Source organism: Xenopus tropicalis, chromosome 8 (genome assembly GCF_000004195.4).
Source record: "Xenopus tropicalis strain Nigerian chromosome 8, UCB_Xtro_10.0, whole genome shotgun sequence".
In the NCBI taxonomy this organism is placed as follows: Eukaryota; Metazoa; Chordata; class Amphibia; order Anura; family Pipidae; genus Xenopus; species Xenopus tropicalis.
In genome coordinates this window covers 128,224,080-128,231,105 of record NC_030684.2, presented here as the reverse complement: position 1 = coordinate 128,231,105, position 7,026 = coordinate 128,224,080, and the positions used below count along the sequence as shown (strand labels likewise).

At 39.1% G+C, this 7,026-nt stretch overlaps 1 protein-coding gene across 1 annotated transcript in view; it reads left to right on the top strand.

Moving 5' to 3' along the window:
- Window positions 1–2,898: 2,898 nt before the first annotated feature.
- LOC100494472 overlaps window positions 2,899–7,026 on the top strand; it is a 34,585-nt gene continuing 30,457 nt past the window's right edge. The window contains exons 1-3 of the mRNA XM_031892146.1: window positions 2,899–3,125; window positions 3,807–3,857; window positions 5,846–5,992. The gene's annotated coding sequence lies outside the window, so the exon portion shown is untranslated. The remainder of the gene's footprint in view (window positions 3,126–3,806; window positions 3,858–5,845; window positions 5,993–7,026) is intronic.

Sequence of the window (7,026 nt, the reverse complement as noted above, 5' to 3'; positions counted from 1 at the left end):
AGAAGGTGCTGTGGTCTGATGAGACCAAAATAGAGCTCTTTGGCATTAACTCAACTCGCTGTGTTTGGAGGAAGAAAAATGCTGCCTATGACCCCCAAAACACCGTCCCCACCGTCAAGCAAGGGGGTGGAAACATTTTGCTTTGGGGGTGTTTTTCTGCTAAGGGCACAGGACAACTTATTCGCATTAACGGGAAAATGGACGGAGCCATGTATCGTGAAATCCTGAACGACAACCTCCTTCCCTCTGCCAGGAAACTGAAAATGGGTCGTGGATGGGTGTTCCAGCACGACAATGACCCAAAACATACAGCAAAGGCAACAAAGGAGTGGCTCAAGAAGAAGCACATTAAGGTCATGGAGTGGCCTAGTCAGTCTCCGGACCTTAATCCAATAGAAAACCTATGGAGGGAGCTCAAGCTCAGAGTTGCACAGAGACAGCCTCGAAACCTTAGGGATTTAGAGATGATCTGCAAAGAGGAGTGGGACCAACATTCCTCCTAAAATGTGCGCAAACTTGGTCATCAATTACAAGAAACGTTTGACCTCTGTGCTTGCAAACAAGGGTTTTTCCACTAAGTATTAAGTCTTTTTTTGTTAGAGGGTTCAAAAACTTATTTCACTCAATGAAATGCAAATCAGTTGCTATCTTTTATTTAAAGTTATTTTTTCGATTTTCCTTTTGATGTGCTATCTGCCACTGTTAAAATAAACCTACCATTGAAATGATACTGTTCTGAGACTTTTCATTTCTTTGTCATTGGACAAACTTACAAAATCAGTGAGGGGTCAAATAATTATTTCCTCCACTGTATCACATACTTTGGTAAATCTATACATATTGGGTATCAAAATGTTTAGTAGCCCTCTGACGTTCATATTTAGGGTGATGTGTCATTGTATGTCGGAAATTCTGTGAGATAAATGTGGCAAATTGCAACAATGTTGGGCGATTTTTAGAAAAGTAATAAAAAACACTAATTTTAGGAAAGCTTTGCAGATTAGAAAGGCTTCTTTACCCATATTGGATTTGTCAGAATATGTGCTTTCCAAAAATATATGGTTTTCTGGGATTTTCTGTATAGTTAGGGGGCGTTACAGCACATAATCCACAGTCTTTGAACTTTTTTTTTTTGGCAGCTGAGAATTCATATGAACTATTTTCATTTGGGAGCCTCTGTACACCACATACATTGGTAAATCTTTGCATATTGGGCATCAGACTGTTCAGTAGACCTCTGGAATTCATATTTATGGTGATGTGTCACTGTATTTAAGAAACTTTGTAAGATAAATGCGGCAAATTGCAAGAATTTTAGGCGATTTTCAGAAAAGTAATAAAAACTGCTAACTTTAAGAAAGCTTTGCAGATTGGTATTCTGGAGTACAAAGGCTTTACCCATGTTAGATCCATCAGAGTGTGTATAATACACAACCTAGGGGTCTTATTTGCCAAAGCAGAGTCGGCACCAGAGAAAATTTTCATTTTGAGTCTGTTCATATCACATTTTGGTAAATCTTTGCATATTGGGCATCAAACTATTCAGTAGACATGGGTACCCATTTTGAATTCAGTGGAATGTGTACTTTCCAAAAATATAAGGCTTTCTGGGGTGAGCATAATTTTTTGTAGCTTTATCCCACATAAAATGATGTAAATCTGTTGATTTACATTTCAGCAGGAGCTGAAATTACAGAAATGAAAATCGCTAAATTTAGGAAAGCTTTGCGGCTTGGTACTTTGAAGTAGAAAGACATGGGTACCCATTTTGAGTTCAGAGGAATAGGTGTTTTCCAAAAATAAATGGCTTTTTTGGGTGAGCGTACTTTTTGTAGCATTATCCCGCATAAAATGAAGTAAATGTGTTGATTTTGCTGGAGCTGAAAAGATAGAGCATATAGGGGTATTTTTGTTTTACGGCCCCTACATGCAACATACTTAGGTAAACCTATACATATTGGGCATCAAACTGTTCAGTGGACCCCTGGCGTTCATATTTAGGGTGCTTTATTTGGTTACTGTATGACCTGTAGGAGATAAGATAGTATAGACTGGAAGCTTTGAAGCGATTTTTCAAAAATTTCACAAATTTTGATAGAAACCAATAACTTTAGGAAAGCATTGCAACTTAGTAGCTTGGAGTAGACAGACAGTTTTGCCTATTCTGGATTCCCCAGAATCTGTTCTTTCCAAAAATGTATAATTTTCTGGGATAAACCTTGTTAGTGGAATTTTTGGCCTTGAAATCTAAAGTACGCAGCTTTCTGGAGCAGTGCTTTGGAAATTTGTGACCTATACAAGTGAGAAATCTCCATAAAACTATATATATTTGGTATTGGCACATGGGACTTTCCAAATCAGTTTCTGGTATATGTGTTTATATTATGTTTTTTGTTTTTTTTATTCTTCATTTTTTAGACATTTAGAAGCCTATATGTTGTTACAGAATTGGATTTACACAAAAAAATTCTAGCGTATTGTGAAAGCTTATGTTGTCCTGAAAAAAATTATATATTGTTTTCCTGAGTAAACTAAAAGTCCCCCCAAGGAAAGGCCCCTAAAGTGAAACAATGCAAAATGTTCAAAAAATGTCTGGCAAATTCCGCTTTGACCGAATAGTTGGCAGTGAAGGGGATAAAGGGGTTGTTCCTCTTCCAAACCCTTTTTCCGTTCACTTGTTTACAGATAGTACTCCAGAAATAAATACTTTTTTTTTCTCTTTGTTAAAAGCTTTTGTAGCCCAGCTGGTTTCCTTGAAAGTAAGCCTATTTTCCTGCTTTATGTGGATTTTCACTGTTGATATAAGGACTGCAGCAGTATTTATAGTAATAGGAATGAAGGGACTACAGATCCCAGAAAGCCGTGCTCTGGAGAGGATGTGCTCCAAAAAAGGAAGAGGAAGAAGGGAGGAAGTGGATCTGAGGACCTGAGGGGTGGAGAGCTGCCAGAGATCTCTGCTAAAGGCCAGAGTATGTGTGTGATGCTGCATGGGAGACAGTGACAGAGACCCCCCTGCGCAGTGTGGGAAGCTGAGTGAAATCCTGCCAGCACCATTCCTACTCACCAGCTCAGCACTGAAGGGAGACCTGCGCTCCCAAACAAGTTTCCTGTCTCACATCTCAGTAGTAAGTGTGCCACAGTACTGACATACAGGTAACTAACATACAGTATATATCTAACTGGTGCAGCAGCAGTAACACTGGGATATCCTGTACAATATAGTTCCCTCATACAGACTTTACAGGAGGAACAATCTGTGTCAGTTGTCACAGGAGATACAGACTGCACCAAGCCCCTGTGGGACTATTATTAGTGACCAACACAAGTGGATTACCGTGAAAACACTACTTAGAATCACAGATAATTGTGACAGTACACATTTGAAGCTATAATAAAAAAAAGTACAAGCATCCTGGATGTAAATTGTTGTTTAAGGGCCCCAACGCTGCCAGCTTATAGGACATTAGGGGAGCTCCCAAACACCCACGTTTTTGAATTTTAGGTGTTTATTTACTTTGTTGTTAGAACTTAACTGCTTGTGCAGTTTACATTGCATTGCACTGTAATTGCCATTGTTGCCTGTTCTGCATTTATCTGCATTTAATTTTTCTAACTCATTTTCAGCCCAGTTCCTGTGTAATAAATGTGGTTTTACTTCCTGTTTGTGTTGGTATTTACTGGGAATCTTTGGGGTGTCACCACAGTCACAACTACAGTACATCAAGCCATACCCTAGGGTGGGCTACACTTTTTATCTTTTTTATTTTTCTAAAATTGAAGTTTAAACTTTATTGTTCTTCTTTCAGGTGATTCAGTCTTACAGCTCAGTAATTCAGGTGCACTCTGATGTGTGGAAGGTTAGTGCCTATTATATCAATTACAACAGTTTCCATCAATGAAACTCGGGGATTCTGCTCGCTAGGGTTAAAGTTAAGAAATGTATCAAGTTGGTGTACCCCCCGCCCTTCCAAAACTGCTCCAGGGAGAGGTGAGAAAAAATAAAACTTCAGTGGTAGAAAAACTGTCAAAAAATAGAAGGCAGTTACAAAAAATATTTATTTTACTTTCACTCTCCATCAACAACTTTACTAAAAAAAGTTTTTGGAAGGTGAACAACCCCTTTTAACAACAGTGTATAATTTATTTTATTCAAAGGGTCAGGATACCCCCTTTTTAACATTGTTTGTTTAATTAAATAGGGCTTGTGCTGAACATACTTTTTACCTATTGTTTTAATTAGAAAGTATATATTTACGTATTTGTTATTTCTTTCTCTAAACAAGGCAAAATTTTAAAATGAAACCTAGGCTGATGCCGTACAGGTCTGATTTTCAGCCTGCAGAAAAACGGACGCCGATAATCATCCCCTCTGCTGGCATCACCGCCCTCCCTTGCCTGTACCCGGAACCATTGTGTCGGACTGTGTGCAGGGACACATGATGGATACCGGCTCTGGAATGCAAACTCTCCAGTGTTTTGCCAGTATCTGCAGCCTAAGGGGTATATTTATCATGCTGTGTAAAAAGTGGATCAAAACATCCTACCCCCTTTTTTTAGTCTACTGGAAATGGTGAAAGCGGCATCCCCAAGGGATATTGTCATAATTTTTATGGTATACTTTTTATTTCTAAATTACACTATTTACACAGCATTTAATTCACTCTGCCGTTTGAAATGTTATTCTTCAACCAACAAATGTATTTTTGTTTATTCGGTCACACTGGCCTGGGGGCGGGGCAACCCTTCCATAAGCTGGAGTAGAAATGAAAACAGTACTCTAGCCTAGTGATGTGTGGGCCAGCTTGACACCTGCGGCTCAGGCAGGGTCGGTTTAGCTCAGTAAATATTTAACGCTGAATTCTGCCCTAGGCCTTCCCCACGACTTAACGCTGTCCCCAAACTGCTCTGGGAGCCCCCGATTTATATAGTCACTCCAGCCTGCCGCCTCTGGTGACATCACAGATAGGTTGGATAAGCCCCTTATCTATTTTATTTAGTGATTATACTGGCTCATCTGGGGTTAATATGCTTGTTAACCACTTTCTGTAGTAATTATACTGGCATGTTTGGGGTATGTTTTGTTAAAATAGGTGTAGTATTTAGGAATGTGTCACAAAGTGCACATAACCAACAAAAAATAGAGTCTCTCTTTTATACCCCATCGTGTCTTTCTCTTTTTATTTCCTCTCTTCAACAGCAACTTACCCCTTTTATATACAAAGGCAAATCTGTAAATGTGTTAGCATGATATTTGCCTTTTGCAATGCTTCCATAGGCTGGAGTACAAATTAAATGAGTATAAACCGTACTCTAGCCTAGTGATGTGGAGGCAAATCTGTAAAGGTTTTACCATGATACTTGCCATGATAGTTTGACACCTGTGGCTCAGGCAGGGTCGGAAAAGCTCAGCAAATCTATAGCGCTGAATTCTGCCCTTGGCCTGCCCTGCCCCACGACTTAACCCTGTCCCCAAACTGCTCACTCCAGCCTGCTGCCTCTGGTGACATCACAGATAGGTGGGATTAGCCCAATGTCTATTTAATTTAGTGATTATACTGGCTTATCTGGGGTTAATATGCTCGTTAACCATTTTCTTTAGTAATTATACTGAACGTCTGGGGTATGTTTTGTTATAATGTGTAGTATTTAGGGATGTGTAACATTCTTTCAGTGCTGCTTACCTCAACAAATATGAAATGTTACTTTGGCTGTTTACAGTCTCATTTCCAAATCTAAAAGGCCTCTTTGTAATAATATTTGTAATATCTATTCCTTCCCTTAGCTGCACGAAGACTGCAAACCTAAAAATAATTTCACCACCTTTCATTATCCTGTCCATTTCCAGATCTATACATTCCTTGCTGGTGCCATAGAGAAGCCCTGTCTGAGAAACACCCTCTGAGTGACAGTAACAAGACTTACACAGAGTGGGGAGTCACCTTCCCTTATACTGGCAGAGATCACATTGCGAACTATTTGAGCTCAAGCAAAGGTAAGGGGCAGTATGATATATATATATATGTTATATATAGTTTTAAGAAAAATTTAGCAAAAGGAATATTCTGTAAATATTCTGAATTTATCTATTAAATGACTTGAAAAATGCTGTGCAGTGGGTAAGTTGGCAGCACTCTGGGTGCTTGATCTTTGATGTTGAGTTATTCCCGAGGAACAAGGATGCAATGTAGTGTAGTGTACAAAAGGGAGGAGTGTGGGTCTAAAGGACTAATATAAAACTGGTCCAGTAGTCTGTTCCAAACTAGGGTATAGGGCTTTAGTTCTGAGAAATGGAAAACAGGTATTTGTTTTAATGTTTTTTTTTTTAGGTATTATTGCTGCCTGTTAATTCTTCCTTCTCCTTACCTTCTAATGTTGCATTAGCAGAGATATAAAGAGAAATGGTAGGCAAAGAAGAGGTAACAGTTGGCTCCTTGCAGGGCACTGTGACATAATTGCAATTTCCCAAGCACTCCTTCAGTGTTTTTTGGTTGGTACAGTTTTTTGAATGGTGTCTGGCCAAACGCTGTAAATATAACAATAGTCTTTGTTATGCCTTTATTATATTTTGTGAGAAAATATATTCTCATTGTGTGCATAGGAGCTTTTTCTTCGAATGGAAGCTACATTACCCTGGTGATGATACAGAGGAAGATGGGAGAGAGAATTGTAGCAGTATTAGTCTGGGGCTTCGTGACAAGTGCAGCTTGAAATACCCTGAAATTGCTGTGGGCCCAGATAGGCGAATGTCATCCATTACACATACAGAAAAGAAAGGATTGCATTAATTTCAAAGCTGACCGTAATTGGCCTTAAGTTTAGTACCTCCTGATGTAACTTGATTTGGCAATAAAAATGCATTTCACTCCAGGAACTTTTAGAGCCACAGCTTCACACTTTAAAAATGTAGTTCAGGTTGTGTTTAGTATCCAGAGGAGGCAAACAACACATAGAAAGGTTATTTACAGTGTACCAGTACAGCTATAGGTTCTTTTATCCAGAAGCCCGGTATCCAGAAATCCCTAAATT